Source organism: Lissotriton vulgaris, chromosome 1_1 (assembly GCF_964263255.1).
Source record: "Lissotriton vulgaris chromosome 1_1, aLisVul1.2, whole genome shotgun sequence".
NCBI classification, from domain to species: domain Eukaryota; kingdom Metazoa; phylum Chordata; class Amphibia; order Caudata; family Salamandridae; genus Lissotriton; species Lissotriton vulgaris.
In genome coordinates this window covers 1,368,490,553-1,368,505,294 of record NC_141685.1, presented here as the reverse complement: position 1 = coordinate 1,368,505,294, position 14,742 = coordinate 1,368,490,553, and the positions used below count along the sequence as shown (strand labels likewise).

Sequence of the window (14,742 nt, the reverse complement as noted above, 5' to 3'; positions counted from 1 at the left end):
GCATGCAAGATTATGGTAATCCAAACTAGAGATATACGCCTGCAATTTTTGTTTTTAGGAGAGAATGTGCCTGCTGAAAAAAACATTATTTTTAAAAAGTGCATTGCAGAATATCAGGAATTTGCTGTGGGACACCTTGGAAACTTGCATACAGATTATGTGCACACGCCTTACTGTCAGTTGTTGTGGCCGAGTGGTTCAGGCGATGGACTAGAAATCCATTGGGGTCTCCCCGCGCAGGTTCGAATCCTGCCGACAAGGAGATCTTTTTTTAACATCTGCTACAATTTCAGAAGTTAACCTTTAGTATTTCTTCCATGTCAGTTTTATAAATAGGTGGCTTATTTTGGTGTCACTATTGCCATATCACATATTTATTATCGCTCCCCCTTTCATATCTTTGCTATAACTCTCGTCCTTCATTAGCGCTGGTGCAAACGCTTCAAATTATTATACCCTGGCTCTCTCAGTAATACCTGTGCATGCACTTGAAACTTACTTTACCAATAAAAGAAGCAAATAGAGAAATAAATTAAAAGTGCTAGCTGGATTAGGCAAACACACTTCATAAAACGGCATTTTCTTTTCTATTCTCCCCCGTGTTACAAGCTTAACTGCTCCCTGTGTAATTTCTTTTAACCTGTTGTTCCTGGAAGAGAATTTCATCTACAAGCTCTTTCTGTGTTTTTTCCTAGTCTTTTCTTTCCCTTTTCTTAGATTTGTAACTGTTCCTTTACGTGCTCTATTTAGGCGCCATTAATCTCATTTGAGCTCCTTGTACCTGCTGCTGTTTTCTCCACACCTCATACTGTCTTTTCCCTCTTTCTCTCTTTCTCTGCTGTTGGTGGCTACTTTCCAAAGCGTCTGATGCCCCAATGTTCCTTCATCTTGTTTTCAGACGTGAATTTGAAAAGCAAGAAAATTAACAAGCCTTTACCACTCACACATGGCAGAAGTTTATACTTTAATTCAATGAGCTAAGAAAAGTGTATTGTGGGGCCCCTACGAGCCATGGTGCTTGCTCATTCATAATAAGGCATGCAGTCATTAGCCACAGCTCTGATCATGAGTCACTGAGGTCAGTTTCAATAATTCCTCAAAAAACCTAACCATGCAGTCCCCCCTAACTGTGTAGTTATCTTGCTTTACTGCTGTTTGTGTGATTAGCTGGGAGGAGCTCACGGCAGCATCCTCCCAATAAAAGTGTAGATGGACCGTTCCTTAACTCTTTCTTGCTTCACATACAGATGACTTGAGGAGGTACAGGGCAGATGCAGGTCTAATAGACAGAATAGAATATCTGCGCCAGGTGTGTTTATCTGCATTGGTGTCCCATCACAGGCCCACAAGTGTATGTGTGATCTTTGCCTCCTGCCAGTTCACAAGCAGGCTGCCAGGAAACGGTTTCAGCCTATCAACCACTGAGGAGATAAAGCCTTTGTATAAGGAATGAGGAAGCAATGAACACATTCAGCCTATCACAGGAGTAGCCCTGAGTGTTCCGAATTATAATTTCTCCATGTCACGGTATTATTGAGCCCAAGTAGCTCGCCGTGATCGTATAGTGGTTAGTACTCTGTGTTGTGGCCGCAGCAACCTCGGTTCGAATCCGAGTCACGGCATTGTGGCTGGCAATGTCACCGCAGTTGGGTTTTTCCTGTACAGAATTCCCAAATGTACCAGTTGTTTTTGTAAAATGTCTATTAAAAAGAGATCCTTTTAAATATTTTAACGATCTGACGACAAATTATTTAAACACACATGATTATAAGATGTAGGTATACTGTACTTACTGACATAAATTATCGTTCTTGAACATATTTGCGGTGGGGGGAGCGGAGCTCTCCCCGAAGCCAATCAGAATGCAGATGAATGCAGTTGCAGTTGAGTGACCTGTGTTGTGGCTGTCTACAGGGAATGCACATCTGTAGCTGTCTCGCAGCCCAATCCAGATGTCAATTGAAGACAGGTTTTCATGCAAATAGAGCAGTAAGTGCAGAGAAATACTCACGCTCTAAAAATGGCATTTATACAATAGTAAGATTAAATCTAACCTCACCAGTAGATAGGATTTATCAATAAATAAATAAAGCTTCTCCTCTCTGATATGGAATTACCCCCCAAAAAGTATAAGGGAATACCCAATGCTAACCTATGAGAGGGGCAGACCTCACAGTAGTGAAAAATGTAATAGACTGTTTGATACTACTAAGACATACAAACTACCGCAGTACATGTCTTACCTTTTACTTACATAGCATGATGCCCCTAGGACTACCTGGGCCTACCTAAGGGGTTACTGATATGTAATAAAATTGGAGTTTAAGGCTTGGCAAGTAGTTTTAAATGCCAAGTCGAAGTGGCAGTACACCGCAGCACAGGCACTGCAGTAGCAGGCTTGAGACAGGTTTGAAATGCTATTTCTTTGGGCGGCACAATCAGTCCCTGGGTATATGGTATACCACTTTACAAGGGGCTTTCAAGTAAATTAAATCTGTCAGTCAGGTATACTCCAATTATACACATGATTAGGGAAGAAGCACGTGCACTTCAGCACTGATTAGTAGCGATAAAGTGATCAGAGTCCTAAGGCCAACAAAAAGATACAGCAAAATGCGGAGGTGAAAAGCAATAAGGTGCGTTTGGGACCACCTTAAGAATGCAAGGTCTAACAAAAATGAACTAAGGATAACATGAGTAAAGCATCAGGTTTCGCTACAGCATTTGGTGAGACAAGTGGGCCTTCTTTTATCTTCCATAAATGCAATCTTTCCCGGACCCCTTTATTATATAGCTCTTCAAGGAAAAAATTATAAAGCACTTACAAAGGAGCCTCAAATACTCAAAGATGGTAGACTTCTGTAATATGGGCCATATACTAAAAGCAGCACGAAAACAGAGTGCAATAGGGTCCAAAAAACTTGAGTGACCCATGAGAGTATGCATGCAAGCCTATGGTATTCCAAACTAGAGATATACGCATGCAATTTTTGTTTTTAGGAGAGAATGTGCCTGCTGAAAAAAACATTATTTTTAAAAAGTGCATTGCAGAATATCAGGAATTTGCTGTGGGACACCTTGAAAACTTGCATACAGATTATGTGCACAAGCCTCACAGTCAGTTGTTGTGGCCGAGTGGTTAAGGCGATGGACTACAAAATCCATTGGGGTCTCCCAGCGCAGGTTCGAATCCTGCCGACAACGAGAATCTTTTTAACATCGGCTACAATTTCAGAAGTTAACCGTTAGTATTTCTTCCATGTCAGTTTTATAAATAGGTGGCTTATTTTGGTGTCACTATTGCCATATCACATATTTATTATCGCTCCCCCTTTCATATCTTTGCTATAACTCTCGTCCTTCATTAGCGCTGGTGCAAACGCTTCAAATTATTATACCCTGGCTCTCTCGGTCATACCTGTGCATGCACTTGAAACTTACTTTACCAATAAAAGAAGCAAATAGAGAAATAAAATAAAAGTGCTAGCTGGATTAGGCAAACACACTTCATAAAACTGCATTTTCTTTTCTATCCTCCCCCGTGTTACAAGCTTAACTGCTCCCTGTGTAATTTCTCTTAACCTGCTGTCCCTGGAAGAGAATTTCATCTACAGGCTCTTTCTGTGTTTTTTCCTAGCCTTTTATTTCCCTTTTCTTAGATTTGTAACTGTTCCTTTATGTGCTCTATTTATGCGCCATTAATCTCATTTGAGCTCCTTGTACCTGCTGCTGTTTTCTCCACACCTCATACTATCTTTTCCCTCTTTCTCTCTTTCTCTGCGGTTGGTGGCTACTTTCCAAAGCGTCTGATGCTCCAATGTTCCTTCGTCTTGTTGTCAGACGTGAATTTGAAAAGCAACAAATTTAACAAGCCTTTACCACTCACACATGGCAGAAGTTTATACTTTAATTCAATGAGCTAAGAAAAGTGTGTTGTGGGGCCCCTACGAGCCATGGTGCTTGCTTCATCATGATTAGGCATGCAGTTATTAGCCACAGCTCTGATTATGGGTCACTGAGGTCAGTTTCAATAATTCCTCAAAAACCTAACTATGCAGTCCCCCCTAACTGTGTAGTTATCTTGCTTTACTGCTGTTTGTGTGATTAGCTGGGAGGAGCTCACGGCAGCATCCTCCCAATAAAAGTGCAGATGGACCGTTCCTTAACTCTTTCTTGCTTCACATACAGATGGCTTGAGGAGGTACAGGGGAGATGCAGGTCTAATAAACAGAATAGAATATCTGCGCCAGGTGTGTTTCTCTGCATTGGTGTCCCATCACAGGCCCACCAGTGTATGTATGATCTTTGACTCCTGCCAGTTCACAAGCAGGGGGCCAGGAAACAGTTTCAGCCTATCAACCACTGAGGAGATAAAGCCTTTGTATAAGGAATGAGGAAGCAATGAACACATTCAGCCTATCACAGGAGTAGCCCTGAGTGTTCCTAAGTATAATTTCTTCATGTCACTGTACGTTATTGAGCCCAAGTAGCTCGCCGTGATCGTATAGTGGTTAGTACTCTGCGTTGTGGCCGCAGCAACCTCGGTGCGAATCCGAGTCACGGTGTTGTGGTTGGCAATGTCACAGCAGTTGGGTATTTCCTTTACAGAATTCCCAAATGTACCAGTTGTTTTTGTAAAATGTATATTAAAAACAGATCCTTTTCAATATTTAAACGATCTAACAACAAATTATTTAAACACACATGATTATAAGATGTAGGTATACTGTACTTACTGACATAAATTATCGTTCTTGAAAATATTTGCGGTAAGGGGAGCGGAGCTCTCCCCCAGGCCAATCAGAATGCAGATGAATGCAGTTGCAGTTGAGTGACCTGTGTTGTGGCTGTCTACAGGGAATGCACATAAGTAGCTGTCTCGCAGCCCAATCCAGACGTCAATTGAAGACAGGTTTTCATGCAAATAGAGCAGTAAGTGCAGAGAAATGCTCACTCTCTAAAAATGGCATTTATACAATAGTAAGATTAAATCCAACCTCACGAGTAGATAGGATTTATCAATAAATAAATAAAGCCTCTCCTCTCTGATATGGAATTACCCCCCAAAAAGTATAAGGGAATACCCAATGCTAACCTATGAGAGGGGCAGACCTCACAGTAGTGAAAAATGTACTAGACTGTTTGATACTACTAGGACATACAAACTACCACAGTACATGTCTTTTTTTTTTTTTTATCCTCATTTTGCGGGTTAAGTAAAAAGAAAAGAAAGGCGTTTGGGGGATCATACACATCTGAACAAGGTGTTTCACAAAACTGCCCCTGATCGTCTATCGGGAGGTACAAGGGGTAGGCCTCGTTCTTGATCTGATCAGTTCTCCTCTGCACACCTCCATCTTACTCAATAATTCCACTGTTTCAGGAGTTATGTGACCCTTTGGATGTTTGACAGACTTCAAGTCATGCCAGGAATTATTGTCCGCTTAATCATTGGAATTAGAAAAAAAAAAAAAAAAAAAGTAAAGAAAAAAAGAGAAAAGAAAAGAAAAAGGGAAACCGGCAAAGGGGCCTCTGGCAGGAAGAGATTATTGATTATTGTCTAGATTTAATATAATTTTCCAGGATCTCCCAGTATTTCATTTTTTTGGTTTGTTTCCCTTTTCTATCTAGACTACTAATTCTTATTGCCGTGTTTAACCAGCTTTCATGTGTTGGGGGAACCGGTTTTGTCCAATTAATACAAATCTCTCTGCGAGCTAACAAGATCATGACAAATAATAAGTTTTCTTGGTGATTGTCTAACTTTATCTGATTCAGTTGAATAGTGCAATATATCCCAAAAATAATTAAAATAATACTCACAGTTATTGGAGTTGCCAGTATTGCGGTTAGAGTCTTACCAATTTCTTGCCAATATTGTGTGAGCGAGGGGCACCCACAGAACATATGTATATCATCCGCTTTTTCCTCTCCGCATTTGCTGCATGATTTTACGGAAGTTCCTTTGAACTTTGATAACTTTTTGGGGGTCCAGTACGCTCTGTGTATAGAGAAAAGGTGATTCCTCTTTAGTGGGGCGGCCTTTACACATAACCAACATTTTTCTACTGATTTTTTCCAGAATTGACAAAGGTCTGAAGCTTCATATTGTAAGTCTTTCTTCCATATTTTTTCAGCAGTTTTTAATTCTTCTTTTTCTGTTTCAATTAATGCCCAATACCATTTTGATACTTCCTTCTTTAATACCGTTTCACCCACCATTTCTGGTTCTAGGTTTTCCGGATCTGAGGCTCCCTTTGGAATGTTGCTTACCCAACTGCTCAGTTGATAATATTTAAATTTTGAAATTTTGCGGTCTGTAATTATTTGCAAATGATCCCATGATATCAGGGAGTGTCCAGATAAAAGTTGTCCCCATTTTTCAATGCCATGCTGCCTAAGTGGTTTTGATAAAGAGTCTTTTAAACAGTCAGGGGTGCCTGGGGAGTCCCAAATTGGAGCCATATTACTATAATATGGAATCTGTGTAATGGATCTTATTTGATTCCAGATCTTGACGGCATTCTTCAGAACTTTTAGTTTGACTTTTTTGAAAAATTTCGGGTGGCCAAACTTGAAGAGGACATAATCTTCGCCATTTGTCAGGTATTGCAAGTATATTGGATATGCTTGGTGTGCTTTCAGTAAGACTCTAGCGTTTTTGAATTGGAAGGATCTGTAATATTCATATAAATCTGGACGTGCTATGCCCCCTTGTTCCTTCTTTCTCCTGAGTTTATTCCATGAAATTCTTGCACTCTTTGATGACCAAATAAAGCTAGATATTTCTCCTTGTATTTTTTTTAGGGCATCCTTCTCGAATTCTAATGGAATGTTATTGAAAAGATAGGTAAATTTTGGAATAATTGACATTTTAATTATATTAGATTTACCGAAAACGCTTAATGGTAGACCTGACCAGATTTTGAAGAGCCTTCTCGTTTCATTCATAATTAGGTTGAGGTTTATTTCTGCTAGTTTCCCAAGATCTTGTGTTATGGTAATTCCTAAATATTTTATTTTATCCTTCAAAAGCGGTGAAGTTAATTGTGAGTTCCAGCTCATTATCTCCGTTTTGTCAGTATTTATCAGATATCCCGAAACTTTTCCAAATTTATTCATTTCTTCATCAATTGCCATTTTAGAGAAATTGTAATTATCCGTGAACACCATTAGGTCATCTGCGTAGAGCGCTACTTTCCTTGTCCATTGTAAATATCTGAAAGGTGTGATATTGATGTTATTTCTAATGGAGCATGCCAAGGGTTAAATATATAAATTAAAAAGTAATGGAGATAAAGGACATCCCTGACTTGTGCCTCTTTGGATCTCAATATTTTCTGTAAGGTTGCCGTTGACAGCTACCTTTGTTCTTGGGTTCGAATAAATTTCGCTAACCATGTGGATGAAGTTGAAACCGAACTTGCTTTTCTCTATGTTTTTGATTAGAAAAGCCCAATTTACACGATCGAAAGCTTTGGCGGCATCATATGTGATAAGTGTAAGAGGAAGATTTTCCAGTATCGCTATGTCGATTGTTGCTATTAGTTCATGCGTGATTTCTTGTATCTGTCTGCCTTTTATAAAACCCTTTTGGTCCTGATCGATTAATTTAGGCATAACTTTAGATACTCTTTTTGCTATTATGTTCATGAAGATCTTATAATCGCAATTTAGGAGCGATATTGGTCTATATGATGCGCAGATCTTTGGGTTTTTTCCTGGTTTAAGCAGTATGCTTATCGTGGCATCGTTCCATGAGTCTGGGATCATTTCATGTTCCAGATATATCTTGTTCATCGTTTCAGTTAGAGGTTCGATTAGTGTTTCTTTCAGCGCGGTATAAAATTTGTTGGGCAATGCGTCTGGACCTGCCGCTTTTCCTTTCTTTAGTTGACTTATGGCGCTCCTTACTTCTTCTACTGTTATTTCAGAATTCATAAGCTCCGCCTCTTCCTCCGTCAAATGCGGGAGTTGGATCTTTTCAAGGTAATTTCCAATTTCTTCTTCTGTTGGATTTGTGTCCTCCTTATATATTGAAGTGAAGAAATTGAAGAATTCCTTTCTTATTGCGACATCATCTGAAGAGACGGTTGATTGATCCTGATTATATATGTTTAAAATATTGTTTCTGGATTGATCTGTTTTCGTTTTCCAAGCTAGGACAGTACATGTCTTACCTTTTACTTACATAGCATGATGCCCCTAGGACTACCTAGGGCCTACCTTAGGGGTTACTGATATGTAATAAAATTGGAGTTTAAGGCTTGGCAAGTAGTTTTAAATGCCAAGTCGAAGTGGCAGTACACTGCAGCACAGGCACTGCAGTAGCAGGCTTGAGACAGGTTTGAAATGCTATTTCTTTGGGCGGCACAATCAGTCCCTGGGTATATGGTATACCACTTTACAAGGGGCTTTCAAGTAAATTAAATCTGTCAGTCAGGTATACTCCAATTATACACATGATTAGGGAAGAAGCACGTGCACTTCAGCACTGATTAGTAGCGATAAAGTGATCAGAGTCCTAAGGCCCACAAAAAGATACAGCAAAATGAGGAGGTGAAAAGCAATAAGGTGGGGTTGGGACCACCTTAAGAATGCAAGGTCTAACAAAAACGAACTAAGGATAACATGAGTAAAACATCAGGTTTCTCTACAGCATTTGGTGAGACAAGTGGGCCTTCTTTTATCTTCCATAAATGCAATCTTTCCCGGACCCCTTTATTATATAGCTCTTCAAGGAAAAAATATAAAGCACTTACAAAGGAGCCTCAAATACTCAAAGATGGTAGACTTCTGTAATATGGGCCATATACTAAAAGCAGCACGAAAACAGAGTGCAATAGGGTCCAAAAAACTTGAGTGACCCATGAGAGTATGCATGCAAGCCTATGGTATTCCAAACTAGAGATATACACATGCAATTTTTGTTTTTAGGAGAGAATGTGCCTGCTGAAAAAAACATTATTTTTAAAAAGTGCATTGCAGAATATCAGGAATTTGCTGTGGGTCACCTTGAAAACTTGCATACAGATTATGTGCACATGCCTTACAGTCAGTTGTTGTGGCCGAGTGGTTAAGGCAATAGACTAGAAATCCATTGGGGTCTCCCCACGCAGGTTCGAATCCTGTCAACAACGAGAATCTTTTTAACATCGGCTACAATTTCAGAAGTTAACCTTTAGTATTTCTTCCATGTCAGTTTTATAAATAGGTGGCTTATTTTGGTGTCACTATTGCCATATCACATATTTATTATCGCTCCCCCTTTCATATCTTTGCTATAACTCTCGTCCTTCATTAGCGCTGGTGCAAACGCTTCAAATTATTATACCCTGGCTCTCTCGGTCATACCTGCGCATGCACTTGAAACTTACTTTACCAATAAAAGAAGCAAATAGAGAAATAAAATAAAAGTGCTAGCTGGATTAGGCAAACACACTTCATAAAACTGCATTTTCTTTTCTATTCTACCCCGTGTTACAAGCTTAACTGCTCCCTGTGTAATTTCTCTTAACCTGCTGTTCCTGGAAGAGAATTTCATCTACAAGCTGTTTCTGTGTTTTTTCCTAGTCTTTTCTTTCCCTTTTCTTAGATTTGTAACTGTCTCTCTACGTGCTCTATTTAGGCGCCATTAATCTCATTTGAGCTCCTTGTACCTGCTGCTGTTTTCTCCACACCTCATACTGTCTTTTCCCTCTTTCTCTCTTTCTCTGCGGTTGGTGGCTACTTTCCAAAGCGTCTGATGCCCCAATGTTCCTTCGTCTTGTTGTCAGACGTGAATTTGAAAAGCAACAAAATTAACAAGCCTTTACCACTCACACATGGCAGAAGTTTATACTTTAATTCAATGAGCTAAGAAAAGTGTGTTGTGGGGCCCCTACGAGCCATGGTGCTTGCTTCATCATAATTAAGCATGCAGTCATTAGCCACAGCTCTGATTATGGGTCACTGAGGTCATTTTCAATAATTCCTCAAAAACCTAACCATGCAGTCCCCCCTAACTGTGTAGTTATCTTGCTTTACTGCTGTTTGTGTGATTAGCTGGGAGGAGCTCACGGCAGCATCCTCCCAATAAAAGTGTAGATGGACCGCTCCTTAACTCTTTCTTGCTTCACATACAGATGGCTTGAGGAGGTACAGTGGAGATGCAGGTCTAATAAACAGAATAGAATATCTGCGCCAGGTGTGTTTCTCTGCATTGGTGTCCCATCACAGGCCCACCAGTGTATGTGTGATCTTTGACTCCTGCCAGTTCACAAGCAGGCGGCCAGGAAACGTTTTCAGCCTATCAACCACTGAGGAGATAAAGCCTTTGTATAAGGAATGAGGAAGCAATGAACACATTCAGCCTATCACAGGAGTAGCCCTGAGTGTTCCGAATTATAATTTCTTCATGTCTCTGTACGTTATTGAGCCCAAGTAGCTCGCCGTGATCGTATAGTGGTTAGTACTCTGCGTTGTTGCCGCAGCAACCTCGGTTCGAATCCGAGTCACGGCATTGTGGTTGGCAATGTCACGGCAGTTGGGTTTTTCCTTTACAGAATTCCCAAATGTACCAGTTGTTTTTGTAAAATGTCTATTAAAAACAGATCCTTTTCAATATTTAAACGATCTAACGACAAATTATTTAAACACACATGATTATAAGATGTAGGTATACTGTACTTACTGACATAAATTATCGTTCTTGAACATATTTGCGGTAAGGGGAGCGGAGCTCTCCCCCAGGCCAATCAGAATGCAGATGAATGCAGTTGCAGTTGAGTGACCTGTGTTGTGGCTGTCTACAGGGAATGCACATATGTAGCTGTCTCGCAGCCCAATCCAGACGTCAATTGAAGACAGGTTTTCATGCAAATAGAGCAGTAAGTGCAGAGAAATGCTCACTCTCTAAAAATGGCATTTATACAATAGTAAGATTAAATCCAACCTCACCAGTAGATAGGATTTATCAATAAATAAATAAAGCTTCTCCTCTCTGATATGGAATTACCCCCCAAAAAGTATAAGGGAATACCCAATGCTAACCTATGAGAGGGGCAGACCTCACAGTAGTGAAAAATGTAATAGACTGTTTGATACTACTAGGACATACAAACTACCACAGTACATGTCTTACCTTTTACTTACATAGCATGATGACCCTAGGACTACCTAGGGCCTACCTTAGGGGTTACTGATATGTAATAAAATTGGAGTGTAAGGCTTGGAAAGTAGTTTTAAATGCCAAGTCGAAGTGGCAGTACACTGCAGCACAGGCACTGCAGTAGCAGGCTTGAAACAGGTTTGAAATGCTATTTCTTTGGGCGGCACAATCAGTCCCTGGGTATATGGTATACCACTTTACAAGGTGCTTTCAAGTAAATTAAATCTGTCAGTCAGGTACACTCCAATTATACACATGATTAGGGAAGAAGCACGTGCACTTCAGCACTGATTAGTAGCGATAAAGTGATCAGAGTCCTAAGGCCAACAAAAAGATACCGCAAAATGCGGAGGTGAAAAGCAATAAGGTGGGGTTGGGACCACCTTAAGAATCCAAGGTCGAACAAAAACGAACTAAGGATAACATGAGTAAAACATCAGGTTTCTCTACAGCATTTGGTGAGACAAGTGGGCCTTCTTTTATCTTCCATAAATGCAATCTTTCCCGGACCCCTTTATTATATAGCTCTTCAAGGAAAAAATTATAAAGCACTTACAAAGGAGCCTCAAATACTCAAAGATGGTAGACTTCTGTAATATGGGCCATATACTAAAAGCAGCACGAAAACAGAGTGCAATAGGGTCCAAAAAACTTGAGTGACCCATGAGAGCATGCATGCAAGCCTATGGTATTCCAAACTAGAGATATACGCATGCAATTTTTGTTTTTAGGAGAGAATGTGCCTGCTGAAAAAAACATTATTTTTAAAAAGTGCGTTGCAGAATATGAGGAATTTGCTGTGGGACACCTTGAAAACTTGCATGCAGATTATGTGCACACGCCTTACAGTCAGTTGTTGTGGCCGAGTGCTTAAGGCGATGGACTAGAAATCCATTGGGGTCTCCCCGCGCAGGTTCGAATCCTGCCGACAACGAGGATCTTTTTAACATCGGCTACAATTTCAGAAGTTAACCTTTAGTATTTCTTCCATGTCAGTTTTATAAATAGGTGGCTTATTTTGGTGTCACTATTGCCATATCACATATTTATTATCGCTCCCCCTTTCATATCTTTGCTATAACTCTCGTCCTTCATTAGCGCTGGTGCAAACGCTTCAAATTATTATACCCTGGCTCTCTCGGTCATACCTGTGCATGCACTTGAAACTTACTTTACCAATAAAAGAAGCAAATAGAGAAATAAAATAAAAGTGCTAGCTGGATTAGGCAAACACACTTCATAAAACTGCATTTTCTTTTCTATTCTCCCCCGTGTTACAAGCTTAACTGCTCCCTGTGTAATTTCTCTTAACCTGCTGTCCCTGGAAGAGAATTTCATCTACAGGCTCTTTCTGTGTTTTTTCCTAGCCTTTTATTTCCCTTTTCTTAGATTTGTAACTGTTCCTTTATGTGCTCTATTTACGCGCCATTAATCTCATTTGAGCTCCTTGTACCTGCTGCTGTTTTCTCCACACCTCATACTGTCTTTTCCCTCTTTCTCTCTTTCTCTGCGGTTGGTGGCTACTTTCCAAAGCGTCTGATGCTCCAATGTTCCTTCGTCTTGTTGTCAGACGTGAATTTGAAAAGCAACAAATTTAACAAGCCTTTACCACTCACACATGGCAGAAGTTTATACTTTAATTCAATGAGCTAAGAAAAGTGTGTTGTGGGGCCCCTACGAGCCATGGTGCTTGCTTCATCATGATTAGGCATGCAGTTATTAGCCACAGCTCTGATTATGGGTCACTGAGGTCAGTTTCAATAATTCCTCAAAAACCTAACCATGCAGTCCCCCCTAACTGTGTAGTTATCTTGCTTTACTGCTGTTTGTGTGATTAGCTGGGAGGAGCTCACGGCAGCATCCTCCCAATAAAAGTGCAGATGGACCGTTCCTTAACTCTTTCTTGCTTCACATACAGATGGCTTGAGGAGGTACAGGGGAGATGCAGGTCTAATAAACAGAATAGAATATCTGCGCCAGGTGTGTTTCTCTGCATTGGTGTCCCATCACAGGCCCACCAGTGTATGTATGATCTTTGACTCCTGCCAGTTCACAAGCAGGCGGCCAGGAAACGGTTTCAGCCTATCAACCACTGAGGAGATAAAGCCTTTGTATAAGGAATGAGGAAGCAATGAACACATTCAGCCTATCACAGGAGTAGCCCTGAGTGTTCCTAATTATAATTTCTTCATGTCACTGTTCGTTATTGAGCCCAAGTAGCTCGCCGTGATCGTATAGTGGTTAGTACTCTGCGTTGTGGCCGCAGCAACCTCGGTTCGAATCCGAGTCACGGTGTTGTGGTTGGCAATGTCACGGCAGTTGGGTATTTCCTTTACAGAATTCCCAAATGTACCAGTTGTTTTTGTAAAATGTCTATTAAAAACAGATCCTTTTCAATATTTAAACGATCTAACAACAAATTATTTAAACACACATGATTATAAGATGTAGGTATACTGTACTTACTGACATAAATTATCGTTCTTGAAAATATTTGCGGTAAGGGGAGCGGAGCTCTCCCCCAGGCCAATCAGAATGCAGATGAATGCAGTTGCAGTTGAGTGACCTGTGTTGTGGCTGTCTACAGGGAATGCACATAAGTAGCTGTCTCGCAGCCCAATCCAGACGTCAATTGAAGACAGGTTTTCATGCAAATAGAGCAGTAAGTGCAGAGAAATGCTCACTCTCTAAAAATGGCATTTATACAATAGTAAGATTAAATCCAACCTCACGAGTAGATAGGATTTATCAATAAATAAATAAAGCCTCTCCTCTCTGATATGGAATTACCCCCCAAAAAGTATAAGGGAATACCCAATGCTAACCTATGAGAGGGGCAGACCTCACAGTAGTGAAAAATGTACTAGACTGTTTGATACTACTAGGACATACAAACTACCACAGTACATGTCTTTTTTTTTTTTTTTTATCCTCATTTTGCGGGTTAAGTAAAAAGAAAAGAAAGGCGTTTGGGGGATCATACACATCTGAACAAGGTGTTTCACAAAACTGCCCCTGATCGTCTATCGGGAGGTACAAGGGGTAGGCCTCGTTCTTGATCTGATCAGTTCTCCTCTGCACACCTCCATCTTACTCAATAATTCCACTGTTTCAGGAGTTATGTGACCCTTTGGATGTTTGACAGACTTCAAGTCATGCCAGGAATTATTGTCCGCTTAATCATTGGAATTAGAAAAAAAAAAAAAAGAAAAAAAAGTAAAGAAAAAAAGAGAAAAGAAAAGAAAAAGGGAAACCGGCAAAGGGGCCTCTGGCAGGAAGAGATTATTGATTATTGTCTAGATTTAATATAATTTTCCAGGATCTCCCAGTATTTCATTTTTTTGGGTTGTTTCCCTTTTCTATCTAGACTACTAATTCTTATTGCCGTGTTTAACCAGCTTTCATGTGTTGGGGGAACCGGTTTTGTCCAATTAATACAAATCTCTCTGCGAGCTAACAAGATCATGACAAATAATAAGTTTTCTTGGTGATTGTCTAACTTTATCTGATTCAGTTGAGTAGTGCAATATATCCCAAAAATAATTAAAATAATACTCACAGTTATTGGAGTTGCCAGTATTGCGGTTAGAGTC

The 14,742-nt window shown here is 40.2% G+C and overlaps 3 non-coding genes across 3 annotated transcripts; all 3 read left to right on the top strand.

Annotated features, from left to right (window-relative positions):
- Positions 1 to 1,550: 1,550 nt before the first annotated feature.
- Positions 1,551 to 1,622, top strand: TRNAH-GUG (transfer RNA histidin (anticodon GUG)). The gene has a single exon. It is a non-coding gene; the product is annotated as a tRNA-His (tRNA).
- Positions 1,623 to 3,121: 1,499 nt separating this feature from the next.
- Positions 3,122 to 3,204, top strand: TRNAC-ACA (transfer RNA cysteine (anticodon ACA)). Its single transcript has one exon. It is a non-coding gene; the product is annotated as a tRNA-Cys (tRNA).
- A 7,225-nt stretch (positions 3,205 to 10,429) lies between these two features.
- TRNAN-GUU (transfer RNA asparagine (anticodon GUU)) lies at positions 10,430 to 10,501 on the top strand. The gene has a single exon. It is a non-coding gene; the product is annotated as a tRNA-Asn (tRNA).
- The last annotated feature ends 4,241 nt before the right edge of the window (positions 10,502 to 14,742 follow it).